Source organism: Protopterus annectens, chromosome 1.part0, assembly GCF_019279795.1.
Source record: "Protopterus annectens isolate FY-2018-M chromosome 1.part0, PAN1.0, whole genome shotgun sequence".
Taxonomy (NCBI): Eukaryota; Metazoa; Chordata; order Ceratodontiformes; family Protopteridae; genus Protopterus; species Protopterus annectens.
In genome coordinates this window covers 1,440,676,544-1,440,694,862 of record NC_056725.1, presented here as the reverse complement: position 1 = coordinate 1,440,694,862, position 18,319 = coordinate 1,440,676,544, and positions in this window count along the sequence as shown.

Sequence of the window (18,319 nt, the reverse complement as noted above, 5' to 3'; positions counted from 1 at the left end):
TCAATAAAATCCTTAGGATATCCCCTTTCTAGGAACATTCTTTCCAATAGATCACACTCCTTAATAAAATCATCAGTATTACTAGTCATACTTGATCCCCTAACAAATTGCCCTTTCACAATATTTTTCTTGCAATGTGCAAGATGTGCACTATTATAATGCAAACATGAATTACAGTAAGTAGATTGCCTGTATACTTTGGTTTCTAATAATTTATTTGATTTATATATTTCTACGTCTAAATACTGTATTTTATTTTCAGAAGTTTTGTATGCAAACCCAAGGAAATCAGTAGTCCCATTAATGTAATTCATAAATTCTTCAAATTTTTCTATACTCCCTGTCCAAAAGATCACTCTATCATCTAAACATCTCCTGTATAAGCTCCAACAAGTGTTGAAGCTTGAACTGAGAACGTATGTTTCTTCCCAGTTAGCTAAAACCAGGTTTGCATAGGTGGGTGCACAGGCCGCACCCATGGCAACTCCTTGAATTTGTTGAAAAAAAGTTTGCCATTAAAGAGCAGAAAATTATATTTCAAGACCATTTCCATCAACCCTGTGCAAACCACCTTTTCTCTACGAGTTAAATTTTTGTCCTGAAACACTTTGCCTTCATTTTCATACCTGTTACATAGGGTATAGAAGAGAAGAGATCCACCATATCTATTGTGACAAACAATAAATCTTCAGTATATAGATCTGGTGTAATTTCCCTTAGCAGGTCCCAAGAGTCTTAGTATAACTTTGCCTACCCAAATAGGTTTAGTTTTATATATACACATTTTATGTTATCGGTATAAATGTTTGCCAAAGTAAGAGCTGGTGGGGAAACCTGCATCAGGAAAAAAAAGTGTGCAAAACTAGTTGCTTATTGTGGTGAAGAGATTCAAACTGATGGTGCAGGAGTTTTCACAAGCCATTCTGTTGGGAACAGCTATGACGTGCAGTTTTACATAGTCAAAACACGCGCAGTATTTCAACATGCAATGGAACAAATTTATTTTCTGGTTATCCACATGCTACTACAGTAGACGGCATTATTGTAGGGGGCAATGGTAAAGACAAACATGAGAGAAATCTCAGGAAAGTTGTAGACCATGCTCGTGAAGTAAATCTTAAACTGAATCCAAAGAAATGTAAATTCAAACAAAGAAGTTACTTCTGTGGGTCATTTGTTTACCAGTTCTGACGGTATGGTGAACTATTTAGAAAACCTCATCCCTGGCCCGAGTGAGCTTTCAGCACCCTTATGTGAACTGACACACAAAAATGTAAACTGGTACTGGTTGGACCACCACCAGAGGGCATTCGATATTCTGTAAAAGAAAATTGCCAGTCCACCCACATGGAGATATTACAGGTTCATAGGCAAGTACTAGGCTATCTGCCCGAGGGCATATGCCTAACCAGAATGTGTTGGCTTTTGCCACCCTCTTAGATTAGTTCCCTGCGCCTCTGTCCAGCCAAGTCACTGCAGTGATCCCCGGGGTAAATTTTCGGTTTCCCATCCACTCATCAAGGTTTCTCGAAGACTGTTAGTGAGGTGCTCTGTTCCAAAGCATGGGGAGTCTCTGGAACAGGAATCCATCCCTCCAGCAAGTCCTATTTATTGTTATGGTGAGGTTTAGATCCCTAGAATGTGTGGCTCAGGGTTTTTTTTTTTTTTTTTTTAGGTGGAGCATGTCCATCAATTCTGGGTTTGACATGGCCTTGTATGTCAGGCAGAGATCACCTCCGAGTAGGCAGTATGCAACAGAGTACAGCTGGAGTTTCTTCAGTCGGGCTGCAAAGGGCATCTGTTTGAGGCCAGTAATCCTCTTGTTGAGGTACTTCTGTGATCTTTTCAGCTGTTGCAGGTGCCTTTTAAGGTACACCCTAAATGGGGCATTGTACTCTATGATGGGTCTGATGAGTAGAGGGGCACAATAACCTCTTTTGTTCCTGATGCGAACCCTTTTGTGATTAAGTGGACCACATAGAAGGATTTTCTAACCACCTTGGCAATATGATTATCAAAGGAGGCAATATGATTATCAAAGGAGACAATACCATCTACTTGGGTCCCCAGATCCCTTATTTCATTTTCTGCATTTAGGGAACTACCACGTATGTGGTAGTTCACAGGTAGTTTTTTTCCAAAGGGGATGACCATGAGCTTTTTGGCATTTAGCTAGAGACCATGATTTTGACACCAGGTATCCATCTCAGTGAGACCCTTCTGGAGGAGGTCTGTATCAGCCAGAGAGTCAATTATGGCCTCCAGTTTGCAGTCGTCTGCGAACTTAGTCAGCCATAGTCCTCCTGTGCTTGCCTGTACCTCTAAGAAGTATATACCGAACAGGAGTGGTCCCAGGACTGAGCCCTGGGGGACGCCACTTGTAACCATTTAAGAGTCAGACTAGAGCCTGCAACTCTCACCATGTGGGTTCTATCCGTGAGCCAATTGGCAACCCATCTCATGACGTATGGGTTTATGTTCAGGCTGGTGAGCTTGTCTATAATACCAGAATGGGGAATGGTGTTGAAAGCCTTTGCGAGGTCTAGGTAGGCTGTGTGGACCTCCTTTCCCTCATCTAAAGCCTTGGTAACTGTCTCAGACATCCACCAGGTTTAGGATGCATGATATGCCCTTAAAGCCAAACTGGGTAGGGTCCAATGTTTGAAGGTTCCCAATGTCTCTGTTAATGAGTTCCATGATGATGCACTCCACAGCCTTGCAGACCAGGCGAGTCAGGCTTATAAAGAGATAGTACCCGGGGTCCGTTGTGGCTCCACCTTTGTGGAGTGGGATAACTGTTGCTGTGTGCCATTCTATGGGTACGTAGCCTGTAGAGAGGCAGAGTTTGAACAGTGTTTAGGTGAGGGGTTAGTTTATTTTGGAGTTTGTGTAAGACACAGCCTGGGACACCATCCGGTCTCATTGAAGCTGTGTTTTTGGATTTGGATAGGGCTATTTTAACCTGTGTGTCTGTGATTGCCGGAGCTCTACATTCTTCTGGTATGGTTATGGGCCCTTTAGCGGGTGAAGATTGCACTAAACCTGTCTTCCAGAATGTTGGCAAGATCAGTCGGTTCAGTGTATTTTGTGCCATTCTGCACTAACTCAGAGCAGATCTGAGAGTTTCCACTTAGGTTCTTGACATAGCTAAAGAACGCTTTGTGGTCATCTTTGGAGTCATTGGCAATTTTTCTTTCAAAAGCTAGCCTTGGATGATTTTATGAGGGATCGTAGTTTCTTGTGGATACTGATCAGGGATGTCTTTCCTTCTTGGGATTTTTCTCTCTTCTGTACTAGTTTCTTCCTTCTATTGTATAGCTTGTTTAAGGCAGGGGTCCACCAGACTGGTTTCCTTTTCTTGGAGGAGTGCATGTCTTGGTTTTGCTTAGGATAGCACAATACACGCATTTTTGCAGGTGCTCATAGAGTGCCTTTGTAAGGGATTCAGCAGCTTGGACAGCAATGTACTTTAGCATGGGGGCTGTGAACTTTTCCACCTGGGTCTTAAGTAACGTGAAGTTTGCTTTTGAAAAGTTTTTCACAGTGGTTTCCTTGATTGGGGTGGGGGCAGAATGTTGATATCCAGAGTGATTAGTCTATGGCCTGATCTAACCAGCGAGGGATTGACCTCTGGTGTAGAACACCAGTCTCCCATGTTGGTGATGACCAGGTCCAATATGTTGTCACCTCTGGTGGGGGTGTTGACCAGTTGATCCAAGGCGTTCTGAGTTTATAAAATTCTAGGAAGCATTGGGCATGGGAGTTAGTACTTGAGTAGTTCTCCCAGTTAAGGTTTGGGTAATTGAAAATCACCCAATATTAGGGCACTTGGTAGGACCTTCATATTTTCCAGTGTCTCCAGAAACACGGAATGGGGGTCCTGGGTCATGGTGGGTGATCTGTTGCAAGCTACAATTTGAATTGCAGTTTTGCCCATTGTTAGTTGCAGATGGATGATCTCTGAGGCATTGTGCTGCGCCACTAACCTGGAGGTGTGGGAATCCTTGATGAATATGGACACACCCCCACCTTGTGTGTTTCAGTCCAGGTTCTGTGGCCGAAAAGTATGGTATGAGTTATAGCCTGTAGTGATGGGGGTGCTCTCTGGAGCCTTAAACCAGGTTTCTGTTACTGCACAGACATCGATGTTCTCCATACTCAGGCGTGCCTCGAGTACATGCATTTTGAGGTTTAGACTTCTGGCGTTAGTAGCATTAACCTTAGTTTTTGGTTACGTGTGCTATTTACGGTGGTGTGTTTGTCTTTTGAGCCTTGCCTAAAAAAGGCACTATGGGGGGCAGCAGCAAAATCCTTGGCCAATATTCAAAAGCCTAAGGGTGACTGGTGCAAGCCATCTCTTGCGAAGCAACGTGGCTTGTTGAGCATGTCATCCCAGGCAGACAGATACCGGATCCCCTTTGAATGACACCAGAAACTTAGCCAATTGTTGAAATCGATAATTTTTCTTTATATTGTGGCATCATTCTTGGTGACGGCAGGATACTACTCAGGGTCAGGGTCAGGGTCATACCGGCTTGGGCTACGTGATCAGTGAGCTCTTCATGTTGTCCAGGGATGTACATCTCAGATAATTCACACCAACATGGACAATGATAGAGTCGTATTTGTACTTGTTCTGGAGCGACCCGATTGCTGCTTGTGTTATGTGGTGGATGCTGGCACCTGACAGGCAGCTAACTGTAACCTTCTCCTTGTCCAGCCTACTTAGTGGGACATCAGTGTGCCTGACTACAGAGTGGCCTATTACTACTGTGTTGGTTACGTTATTTTGCCTCAAGGGCTGTGATTGCATGGCACACTGATTATGTAAAAGATGTGTTTCATGGTTTGTGATGGGATGTGGAGGCTGCTTGGGTGTCTGCTTTGAAGGTCTCTGCTGCTTTTGCAGATTTTTATTTATAGAGTCCCCAAGTATGTTTTTGTGTATGTGTGTTATTTGCCGGTGTTGGTTTAGACTGTTGGTTTAGTAGGTCTATGCAAGACTGGTGGGGTGTTGCAAGTATTTTCCTTCTCCTCTTGACTGTCTGATCCAGTCTTGGGTTGTGAGAGCTTTGCCTCCAGTTTGGCTGTATAATTGCATCTCTCACATATATAAGTGTTTGGTGGTAGGAGGAGAGGGTTGTCTGTGTACATGAGGCAGTTGTAACATTGCCTCAAAATGCCCAGATTCACCAATTGGATTGGAGAGTACACCTGAAACTGCCCTTTGGACATGCCTGATTAGGTAAAGTGAGCTGTTTTACTGATTAGCTGGTAGGGACAAAGAGAGAGCCTTGTCCTTCTGGACAGTATACGGGGTCTAGTGCTACAGTTAAATTAGTGCTTGTTATGCGTTTTGAGCAAGTGCTGGCCTGTGAAATGAATGGTTTGAGTGCTTAAGTTGAAAGTTTGTCTAGTTCCAAGAGAAAAATTGAAGAGTAGACTTCGTGGAGCCGGGAATACTTTAACCATTTCTAACTGGCGCTGCCCGGCGTGCAAAACCGTGCAAATTTGGTTTTTATAGCAGGGAAATTAAAGAGATAGAAATTTGCCCAAAATGCCCAATAAAACTACTAACTTCTGGGCTGAAACCACTCCTACAGGGACAGATAGGCTGCTCAAAGCTCCCCTCTCTCACAGGTGAGCAGACAAACTTCCTTCTATCCAAGTAAAGAATGAGCAACACAGAAACTTGTAACACAGCCCTGAATTCAGCAATAACCTGAAAAACTCAACTATACTAGTTCAGAAAGGCAGGAAACAAGTATTTTTTTGTTTTTTTTCCAGAAAATAAAGCAAAAATTATGATGCTCATAAGCCTGTAACTTCTTGTGTGACGCTTCAAAGTACGGTCTTGGTGCAGCAGGTCTTCAATAAGGAATACCAGGAGCCTATGCACCCAGAACTTTAACCCAAATTGAAATGCAGTACGCACAAATTGAAAAAAAGAGCTTTTGGCAATAGTGTTTGCAAGTTCGAAGTTCAATAATTATATTTATGGAAAACCTATTCAAAGAGACTGATCACCAACCTCTAGTGACCATTCTGAAAAAGCCAATACATACAGCTCCAGCAGGCCTGCAACACATAGGTTGGTACTAGGCTATCGGTCCTAGGACCTATACAAGCCTAGCCTTAACAATTCCCTGGCTATTTCTTCCCAGAAGTTACTTCCCTGGTCCCCTGTCCAACAGGGCGAATGACACGATCCCCGGGGTGAATTTCTTATCTTCCATCCAATTATTAAGGTTCCTTTTGAAGAGGGCCAAAGACGTGCTCAGCTTGACATGTATGGGCAGTCTATTCCAGAGTATGGGGAGTCTCTGGGTCAGGAACCTATCCCTCCAGCATGTTTTGTTCATTGTGATGACCAGGTTTAGATCCCTGGAGCGTGTGGCTTCTGAGGGATTGGGATTTCTTTAAGTGTAGCATGTCCAACAGCACTGGGTTCGACATGGCCTTGTATGTTAACCAGAGATCGCCTCCAAGTAGGCGATATGCGACAGAGTATAGCTGGATTTTTTTTATTTAGATGGTCAGCACAGGGCACGTGCTTTAGGCCTGTGATTCTTTTAGTTGGGTATTTCTGTGGCCTTTCCAGTTGTTGCAGATGTCTTGTGAGGTACATACCAAATAGGGTGTTGTACTATATAATGGGTACAATTAGGAATGAGTACAGTGGGACAATGACCTCCTTTTTTCTGGATGAAAAGCCCTTAGTGATGAGGTGTGCCACATAGAAGGGTTTCCTGACTTTTGTGGCTATGTGGTTATCGAAGGTGAGACCACTGCCCACCTGTGTCCCTAAGTCCCTTATCACACTTCAGGTGTTTAGTGTACTGCCACTTATGTGATAATTTTTTTCCCCAAAGGGGATAACGATACAGAAACAGATAATGCCAAGAAATGTAAGGCCCTTCTGTAGAATATCCACATCATTTGAGGATTCAATAATGGCTCCCAGTTTGTAGTAATTTGCAAACTTTGTTAGCCCAAGTCCCTTAGTGCTGGCCTGTACTTCAGAGAAGTAGATGCCAAACAAGAGCGGCCCCAGGATCGAACCCGGAGGTACTCAGCTTGCCACTTGTCTGGAGCTGGATTTTGAGTCGGCTGCTTTTACAGTGCGGGTTCTGTCAGATGGAAACCTATCGAGTGGAGTAGGGGTTAATTCCCAGCTTAGTAAGTTTATCTAGGATTCCAGAGTGGGGGATGGTGTTGCAGACCTTGGCGAGGTCCAGATAGGCTGTGTGGACAGCCTTACCCAAAGTACACAGCTCTGGAGACTGATTAGAAGAAGTCAATCAGGTTGAGGAGACAAGATTGTCCCTTTACAAACCCAAACTGGGTGGGGTCCAGTGTTTGAGGGTTGCCAATGTCAAAGTGATGTTAAAATTGCAAAAGTACAATTTCTATATAGTCTACACTAAAGTCAAATATCTCTACCTTGCTGATGGTTTGTCAAGAGCACACAGACAAACATCATGACAATGAGAAAGCAGACTTTGAAGTCACGGAAGTCAATTTTTCCTCCAGTCTTGATAAACTCAGAAATCACACAGCCTCAGACCCAATTCTCCATACACTACAACATTTTATCACTCGAGGATGACCAGCATGACAAACAATCAACCACTTGACATACAGAAGTATTTTCCTTACAAAGATGAGCTCATGATGGAAGATGGAATCATCATGAAAGGTCCTAAAGTGGTAACTCCTATAGCATTACAACAAGAATATACCAAAATTTTGCATTGTGGTCACCCAGGTACCGATTCAACCAAATGAAGGGCAAGATGCATAGTATTTTGGCCTTCTATGTCAAAAGATATAGGGACGGCACATTCAGTTTGCAACAATACTAAAAATCACACCAACAAAAAAACTAAACCAGATTTCTGAATTACCATGATCGATGGTTGCTACTGATATTTTCAAATGGAATGGTCAGCATTACTTAGTGTTAGTAGACTCAGTCGAATTGGTTTGAATTTGACCTAGCACTGACTTTACAAAACTGGAGAGACATTTTTCTGTTCATGGTAGTCCGCACAGTCATTTCAGACAATGGTGCACAGTTTACAAATCAGCAGTTCAAGAAATTTGCTGAGTCTTGGGACTTTGTCCATGTTACTATTAGTCCTGAGCATCCACAATCCAATGGATTAGTTGAGTGTGCAAAGTGTGAAACATTTGTTAGAGATATCCAGAAGATGGTACCAATGTTCTTCTCCACTTATTCAATCCCAGAAACATTCCTTGAGATAATTTGCTTGGTTCACCTGCTCAGGGATTAAATGCCCAGACAGACGAGAACAATTTTATTGATCAGCAAACAATGAAAATGTCAGTCACAAAAGCTGAACTACAAGTCCAACAAACCTCTTAAACTATTAAGACAAGGAGACGTTGTGAGAATGCAAACGTCTAAAGGCTATGAGAGTGGGTATCAAAAACCTTTGCAAAGAACAGAAATCTTACATCATACAGTCTGAAGGAATCAAAGACACTTACTGCCAGTCTCCAAACCAGTGACGCAGCAGATTGCCTGTGCCAGAGACTATTTCTCAGAGTGATGCTACACTTAGTACACTGTCCTCTGGAATTTGAACAAGTAATCCTGGTGCAATCCCCAAAGTTCCAGTTGTAAAAGAATCCCCATAGACTGATTGTCCCCAGTTGTTAAACCCAGTCAGTTTGTGTGACCAAATCAGGTAGAAGAATTTCCAAACCCATTTCAAGATACACAGCGACTTAGACTTGAATTCATTTGTTGCTGTATGATGATGCAATATCTAACTTGCTAAAAATACCTTGTGCTCCTACTGCATGTCGAACAAATCAAAGAGGAAGGATGTAGATCATTGCGAGTATTTACCTAGTCAGCCACTGTAGCTAGATAGCACATGCATACACGTTACTAAGCCCGTGCAAGATCAGTGTCAATTTGTATAGTCAGTGAATGCAAGCATGAATGGAGACACACGAGAGTGGGTTTGAAGTAATGAGTTGGTTAGTTTAAATGCATATTCTAGTTACAGCTCATGATAAGTTCAAGTTGTTTACTGTACATAAATACCTTGAACCCACCACAGTGCCTTGGTGTCTAATGTGACATCAAATTCAAAAATGGACAATTATTATGAAAAGTCTACATAGCTTCAAGAATGCCTGCAATGAGAGGAGTACAGCTCTCCATTACCACCGACATATTCTAGCTCAGTAACAAATTTTCAAAAGTATTTCAAGGGTTAAGTACATGACTACCACGTACATGAATGCAGAAAGACAGCTGCAAGAGATGACTTTATAGTCCAGCCAAGTCACAATAACGGACAGTGATCACAAATCTTGCTTCAATAAAAATAAGCCTAGGAACTCACCCACCGCATACAAACTAAACACAGAATTTTTACGACAGCAAAAATGTTTTGAAATTCTAAAATTAAAATAGTTAAACTCTGACATTCCAAGCCTTTGACCTTGGCAGAATGGAATGCAACATTAAGAGAACATTTCAAAGTCTACAAAGGAAAAAATATATTTGTTAATGGCCTCTGACTTGTCCATAAAAGTCCAAGAAAGAAATTAATATTTATATCTATATCCATCTGACCATAATGAAATCCATACTCTGTCTTGTGAAAGTCTCCAATATGCAGACAGAGCTACAGGTCAGTAAAAAGTCACCCTTGTACATAACTTAAGTGACAGATGGGATGACTCTCTTAAATGGATATGGGGGGAGCAACTCCAACAATTTCTGCAGAAGACAGACATGCATTATGCAGACGGACCGTAAACACTCACTGACGCAGCTAAAGTCAGACAAGCCTCAAGATAAGAAATATTTAAAAAGATCACGTTAAACTGCACCAGCTAGGTCTGCAAAATCTCTCTTGAAAACAGGGTTTTAACCCCCATTAGTATGCTTCCATAACGGCAAAAGCAAAAATGATGAGAAAAGTATGCCTGACTCATAAATGAATCATTATTCTTTGATGGCTATTGGGACCAACTGCTGTAAAATCAATTGAGTTAATTAAGTCATGTCATAAATTTCATCACCCACCCGACCATCCAACTGATCTACTGTCTAAGAATCAGATTTTACTCAGAATATTATTCCATACTCTGGGGATAACAGCACATACAAATTTTCCTTTGATGTTACTTTTAAGACTTTATTATAGTAAAATGTTTACCAACGTTCCCATGATTGTGGAAATGTGCAGACACTGTTATATGGATCATTTTAGTGACCATTACAATGTTGAATTGCTAAACGTGACCAGAAGGTCACAAAAATGAGAATGTTGATAACACCTTATTTGAACAATGTCGAACATAGAATCTCCTGACCTACAGACACAGGAACAAAAACTTATGTGGGTCTGGAAGGGGGGCAAGTCACAGTGTTCTCATTAGCATTCTTGTCTTACGACCTTCTAGTCACAGTATTTAGTGATTCGACACAGTAATAATCACTAAAACGATAGCAAACCTTAAAACGCTACTTGTAATATTATTAAAAATCTTATAGCAAAATAACCACCTTTCCTATTAGATGTTTATAGTGAAGGGAATACAAGCCCAACTTTTTTCATCTATCAGTGAATGTTTGATTTCTAACCAATGGTATTGTATCTTTTGTAGAGATTATATTTAACACAGTTTTGTAAAAGGGCAAAAAAATTACTACATTTGAGAACAGGTCAAATACAAGTTTTAAATATATGTATACTTATACATGGACTAGGCTAGCATCATCCCTCAGTGTTTTTGGGTTTTAGCATAAGAGCAGACATTCTTAATGCTTTTATCCCGATTTTGTTCTCATGATTATTTAAAGAAAACATCAAAACAATTCAAATGCTCACTCCACTAGACCAGCAGAGTTCTCTGCACTACTATACGAATATCTGGTAGAAATACAAAAAGAACACATCTCTAAATGGGTAGACTGCTGCAGGTGTTGCTGTTAACTATCCAATTATGTCATTCCAAACACCGCAGTATGCAAAAACAGACTGACATTTCAAAAAGGGGACGAGAAACAAATAAGCAAACTGTTGTCTTGAGACACGCGCAAGTCACACTTTTCTAAGTTATCTAAGTGAAGCACTGTCAATTTCTTGGATTTATTACATTCATCTGTTTTCAAGACTAAAAATGTGCATTTGCCTCTCACTATCCTTGCTGATGACTTGTTCGCCTTGAAAGTGTTGCTTAGCTAATTGCGGAATAACTTTTATTTGCAAATTTTGCGTGTTTTTTTTTCCATTAAGATTATTCATCTAGAGGCAGTAGGTTGCAGCCTTGTCTGCCCAAGTTGGGAAATGCACAGCAAAACCTAGGGTGTAATTGTTTTACTGGCCAGAAGGCTATTTAGTCTTGCATGAGTCTGTAGTTAGTTCCAAAAGCACGCCCTCTTAGCACTCTATTAATCCCCTCATGCCCTAACCTTGCAACCACAAAAAGACAGGACATCATGGATATACACTTTCTCCAATTTCTCCACTGCCAGGTTGGTGGATATGAACATCTTGAGACGATGTAGGAATTGTCTCCTGTCCACTGACAGCCATTTACTCCTTAAACAGATACAATATGCAAGAGAGAGATGAAGTTATACAATATCCCTGCAGGAAAAAACGTCACCTACAAGCATTCAAACAATCCGGTTGTCAGTAACACACACACACACACACACACACACACACACACACACACACACACACACACACACACACACACTTAAATCCAATTTTCTTCAACCCAAAGACCACCCCTAAACATTCCACCTGCAAAAATTACCCTAAGCAAACCCAAAGGCACTCAACTACCACCACTCAATACTAGAAAAACAGCCACACCCACGCATCCTCAACTACAAAGCCCAGAAGGCAAACCAAAATTACCCAGAACTCTAATCAAAAGGAACTCCATTGCGAGATGTACCAATTCCCCACTCACCAGACTGAACAAGGAGAAAATCAGTCAATTGCCTAGCAGGAGCTAGTTCAGCCAAGTCACCCATGAGCTCAGTGAACCAAAGGTAACAGAATAACTCATAAGGCCATGTGGGTATAAATGACCAGAGATGTACCTCCCTGGATTATATGAGGAGAGGTATTATGGAGCATTTGAACTAAGTGTCACAGGTTAATAAGAGCTTAGCATTGAATAGCATTCTACCTTCACCAAAGAGGATACCACAATACGAACAAAAGATAATTAACTTTAATAACTGGCTTAGCTTCTGGTGACAGTCTAACCAGGTACAATATTTGTCAGCATGGAAGGATATCTAACCAGGTACAATATTTGTCAGCATGGAAGGATATGGTCAACAGGTCACCTTGCTTTGCCAATGATTATCTGCACCTGCCCCTCAATACTTCTGAATATTGGCTAAAGCACTGTCCTCCTCACAGTGCCTTTTAGGCAATGCAAAAATGGACAAGCCTTCCAGCACAGAAAAATCAAGCCGCGAGAATCTAAAAGGTGTTACTGGTCAATGCCACAAGTTTAAAGAAGAAAGTTCCACTCCTTCCAAGCTCTCCTCACTGTGGGGAGACACAGAAGCTGGGACTAGAGCTGGAGGTGTCTAGCTACATCAATAATAAATATTCCCTGAGGTTGGTCAAATAGAATGACACATGGGAGTTTCTCCACGTCCAAATCACCACAGACAAAGTCCCACATCATACCCTAGCAAGCTACAGATTACCCTTTATGAACCACAAAGCCAACAGCTCATACTCGGACCAACTGGAGACACTTACCATGAAACCCAATACCATTTTTATGGACAACTTTAAAATTACCCCTGTATAAACTGGCATTCCTACACAAAAACTCACAGGCCCAGAGATTCCTTGACTTTGTAAACACAAACACCCTTGGCCAGACTGTCCATACTCCCACTAGGAGTAAAAACATATCAGATCTGGTACTCACAAAACACGGGAGAAAGCAAAGCAATGCAGTAGGACAAAAATAGTACACAATGCCTACTTTGACCTAGGCAAGGAGTTGGATATGATGCCCCATTCAGGCATTGTAAAACTGATGGAATTAAGCAAAAAAAGTGTTATGCTATGAGCTGAACAGCAAGTTGGCTCTCAGACAGGACCCAGAAGTTAAGACTGGGAAGACTACTTCCATTAAAAGGCTGACTACGATCAGAGTCCCACAAGGTTCAGTGCTGTGTCCGCTCCTCTTTGGCATTTACTTCTTTGATGTCAAGGCCAAAGTCAAGGGCCTTTGGTTGACCAAGTTTGCAGAGGATTATAAACCAGGAACACAGAATCCTACCAGGACACTGACATTCTACAGGAAGGACTAACGCAGACAACTGACTGGTGCCAAAATCACAGCTTAAAACTCAATGCCAAAAAAATGCATAAACAGTACCAGTCAGGAAGTCAGCCACCCTATGAAACCACCCCACTGATAAAAAACACCCCTAGCAGTACACCCAGTAGTCAGAGACTTGGGGACATATGTAGATAGTAACCTGGTCTTTGACCAACATGTGCTTAAGCCAATAAGGAAAGCTTTCTCTGCTGCTCAACTTGGGCATGGCATCTAAATCCAGAGAAATCATAGTTCCTCTGTACTCAGCCCTTATCAGACCCATCACGGAGTACAACAATCTCGCTTGACCAAGCAAAAGCTGCAACTGGAATAATCAGAGATTTCTCACAAGAATACAGGGTGTCAAGTCCTATACAAATCACCTCAAAGCCCTCTCTCTATACTCCATTTCCCACAGACTGTTGAGAAGCTATGTCCAGCATACAAGGCATCATTGCATCCCACCCCAATGGACCTTTGCACATCTGCAAAACCAACAGCACTAGAGCTAGCTGATCTAAAGACTTAAACCATGCCTGCGACAAACAGTACATATTGGAGGGACAGGTATACGTCTCAAAGAATTCCCCATCTCTCGTACAGGCTACTCATCCATGTGAAGCAGAGCCCTTTCCTCACTCTATTTAAACATAACTTAGACCATCTGATAGGAAACTGGAAATTCACCCCGGTCTAACGCCTATGTTTCTAATGGATAGAAGTGGCATGCAATTTGTACCCTAACTGGTAAAAACTCCCTCTAAACAACCTCTAAGGCACCCAAACTGGTGAGATTCTTTTGGGATGTTTGGCTAGAAGCATAAAGGCCCCAGTTGTCTTCAGCCTAATGCACATCTACAAACCTAAGAATTCAGGTGCTTTAAAACTGTTTTCCAAAAGCAGAAAGATAAACAATTCACCTCGGAGGCAAAACACAGAGGAGCGCAACATGCTTACTTTATCCATCAATTAGAAAAAAAGACACCGTCTCAAGTAATTCTTCAGATCTGCAATTTTCTAAAGATTAGTGAAGGTTCCCAACTGTCATGAGCTGAAATTTTGTTGCACCAGGTGCAACTGCCAACATTCCACATCAGACATCTCATTCACAAAATCTCTTTTTAAACAGATTTCCAAGGTACAAAGACTGAAACCAAACATGCTCATTCATAAAATATTTCACACCTTCCAAGCAATCCTGCCTGCCTAGATAACCAAGGTAGGCTAGCATTCTACATGCTTCACCCTAACACTGATCAGATACTTATGCTCTGCATAGACCAAAAAATATAATTCCATCCAAAGGATCAAAAAACTATGCTGCATACAGTCATCCCTAAGAGCATTTAGGCACCTGAAAACTGAACTACAAAAAGCATGTCACAATGTTAATTTTTCAAATATTAACATTCAGTGGCTACCCCCCCCCCCCCAAAAAAAAAAAAACAGTGCTGAGCTATGAGCCTGGAGACTTATTCTTTCTGATCCACAGGAGTCGAGTCTTTGTTAGCAAATTACTCAACACGGCTCTCAAACTTTATGACCTCTTTTTCAGCATTATTGTACCATAGTATCCCACATGGTCGCGGTGGTGGTGCTGCGGTAGCATTGTCACCTCACAGTAAGACGCTGTCCGGTTCGATTCTCAGCTAGAGTGTCTTCTGCGTGGAGACATGCGTGAATGGGCGTACCTTCGTTGAAGGTTGTGCGCCAGGGCTGGTAACTCAGCACGTAAAAATCAACTACCAATCATTAGCGGACCGGAGTTCCGCTGTGGCGACCCCGAACCAGGAAAAGCAGAAAGACTCAACAGTATCCCACATGGTTGGACTGTGCAGACGTGGGCATGGTCTGAGTGACTGACATGCCAAGTGGCAGTGATGTCACATGAAAATGATGCATGACTGAGCAGCTGACTTGCATGCAGACCTGTCAGTAACATCGTTCATGTCAGGACTGACTGACGTTTAAGTTTCCTACTTCACATCCGCCAGAAGAGCAGTTTTTAAAATCTTTCCCTGTGTTTGGGTCCTTCAGCCCTCATCATTCCTTGCACTAAGAGGTTGACAGGTATGCATCTGAAAATTAATTGGGTGAAGACACGTGGGATCCAGACAATACATCAGCACAAATACCTCTCAACTGTCTTAATTTTCACAGAATGCCCAGATTTTTCCCTGATATTTCTGGCCCAGCCCTCACTGAAGTCACTAAATAAGTAATTTCAGTTTCAGGCTTTATCCATCCAGAAAATGCATAATAATGCAAAACCCAAGTTTATAGGTTCATAGGTTCATAGGTTTATACTAGGCTATCTGCCCTAAGGCATTTATAAGCCTAGCCCAAATTATTGTGGCTTACGCCACCCCTTATATGAAAAAATACTGTGCCCATTAGTTTGTTGTGCCTCTGTCCAGCAGTGACCCAGAGATGATTCCCGGGGTAAACCTACGATCTCCCATCCACAGGTCTAGATTTCTCTTGAACAGAGTCAGCGAGGTGCTCTGCCTCACATGGACCGGGATTTTATTCCACAGCATAGGGAGTCTCCGAGTGATAAATCTATCCCTCCAGCACGTCCTATTTATATCCGTGCTAAGGTTTAAGTCGCTTGCTCTAGTGGTTTTGGTGGATTTGGATTTTTGAGGTGGAGCATGTCCATTAATTCGGGTTGGACATGGCCTTGTATGTCAGGCACATGTCACCTCTGAGCAGACGGTATGCGACTGAATAGAGCTGGAGTTTCTTCAATCTGGCAGCATATGACAGATTTTGGAGTCCCTTTATCCTTTTGGTGAGGAACTTTTGGGGTCTCTCCAATTGCTGCAGATGTCGGGTGAGATACATCCCGAATGGGGCATTGTACTCTATCATTGGTCTGATAAGTGAAGAGTACAGGGGAACAATGACCTCACTAGATCTGGATGTGAATCCCTTCATGATCAGGTGGGCAATGTAGAAGGTCTTTCTAACCACTTTAGCAATGTGAGTGTCAAAGAAAGGCCACTGTCAACCTGGGTCCCCAGGTCCCTGATGACCTCTTCTGTGCTTAGTGGATTGCCACCTATATGGTAGCTTGGGGTTACCTTGTTTTTCCCGAAGGGTATGACTATACATTTTTGGCGTTTAACTTCAGGCCATGGCTCTGGCACCAGCTATCTGTTTCCGTGAGTCCCTTCTGAAGGATATCAGTGTCCGATGCACTTTCCACTATGGCCCAGTTTGCAGTCATCTGCAAACTTTGTCAGCCAAAGTCCTCCCATGTTGGCCTGTACTTCTGAGAAGTAGATGCCAAACAATAGGGGCCAAGGACCGAGCCCTGTGGGACACCACTTGTGACCGGCTTGAGTCTGACACAGCGCCAGCAACTCTAACCCTGTGGGTTCTGTCCTTAAGCCAGTTTGCAACCCATCTTGTGACATATGGGTTTACATTTAAGCTGGTAAGTTTTTCTACAATACCGAGTGGGGTATTGTGTAGCCTTTGCAAGGTCAAGGTAGGCTGTATGGACTGCCTTTCCCTCATCAATGGCCTTGGTGACTATTTCAAGAAGTCGACCAAGTTCAAAAGGCATGATCTTCCCTTGACAAAGCCAAACTGGGTCGGGTCCAATGTCTGCAAGTCCCCTATATCTTTGTTTATGAGCTCCATTATGATCCTCTCCATAGCTTTGCAGACTAGACTTGTTAAGCTTATGGGGCGGTAATTACCAGGGTCCGTGAGCGCCACCTTTGTGGAGTGGGACCACAGTTGCCGTCCGCCACTCCTTGGGCACGTATCCTGTGGTAAGGCTGAGATTAAACAGCTGCCATATGTGAGGGTTTAATTCCTCATTTAGCTCGTAGGGCACACAGCCGGGGACACCATCCGGTCCCATTGATGCTGTGTTTTTAGCTTTAGAGAGAGCAGCTTTCACCTGCGCATTTGAGATGTCCGGGAGGCTACACTGCTGGGATAGTTATCTCTCCTTTAGGGGAGGGGGGTGAAGTTTGCACTGAACCTGTCTGCCAGTATATTGGCAATGTCTGTGGGTTCAGTGATTTTTGTATCATTTTGGACTAATTCTGAGCATATCTGTGAGTTTCCACCCAGGTTCCTAACATAGCTGAAAAAGGCCTTATGATTGTCCTTTGAATCCATGGCAATTTTTCTCTCAAAATTGGCCTTAGTTGATTTTATGAGTGCTCGTATTTTTTACTAATAATGATCAGGGGTGACTTCCCTTTTATGGATTTTGTTCTATCATGTAATAGCTTTCTCCTCTTATTGTAAAGTTTGTTAATGGCTGGGGTCCACCAGACTGGACGTTTGCCCTTTGTGGAAAGAGTCTTGGTTTTATTTGGGATTGCCTGATCCATGCAGTCCTGGAGGTGTTCATAGAAGGCATTTGTAAGGGCTTCCAGCTTGGGTTGTGGTTTCCTCTGACTCAGGGGCCTTGAAGGATACCACACCAGTCTTGAGTAGTGTGAAGTTTGCTTTAGAGAAGTTCTTCACTATGGTCTTTTTGTTTGGGGTGGGGCGGGATGTGGATTTCCAGTGAGATTAGTTTATGATCAGATCTCACCAATGAGGGATATACTTCGGTGTGGAGCATTTTGTCCCCATGTTTGTGACAATGAGATCTAGTATATTTTCTCCTCTCGTGGGAACAGTGACTAGCTGTTCCATGGCATTTGAATTTATGAACTCCAGGAACCGTTGGGCTAGAAAGTTAGGGCTTGAGTAATGTTCCCAGTCTATATTCGGTAGTTGAAGTCACCCAATATGATGGTGTTTGGAGATACATTTATACCCTCCAGTGTCTTCAGGAAGGCTGTGTGGGGTTCCTGAGTTTGAGAGGGTGGCCTGTAGCATGCTACAATTTGTAGAGCAGTTTTGCCTATTGTTAGTTGCACCTGGATGGTTTCCGAAGCTTCATGCGTTGCCACCAACCTGGAGGTGTGAGTATCCTTTATGA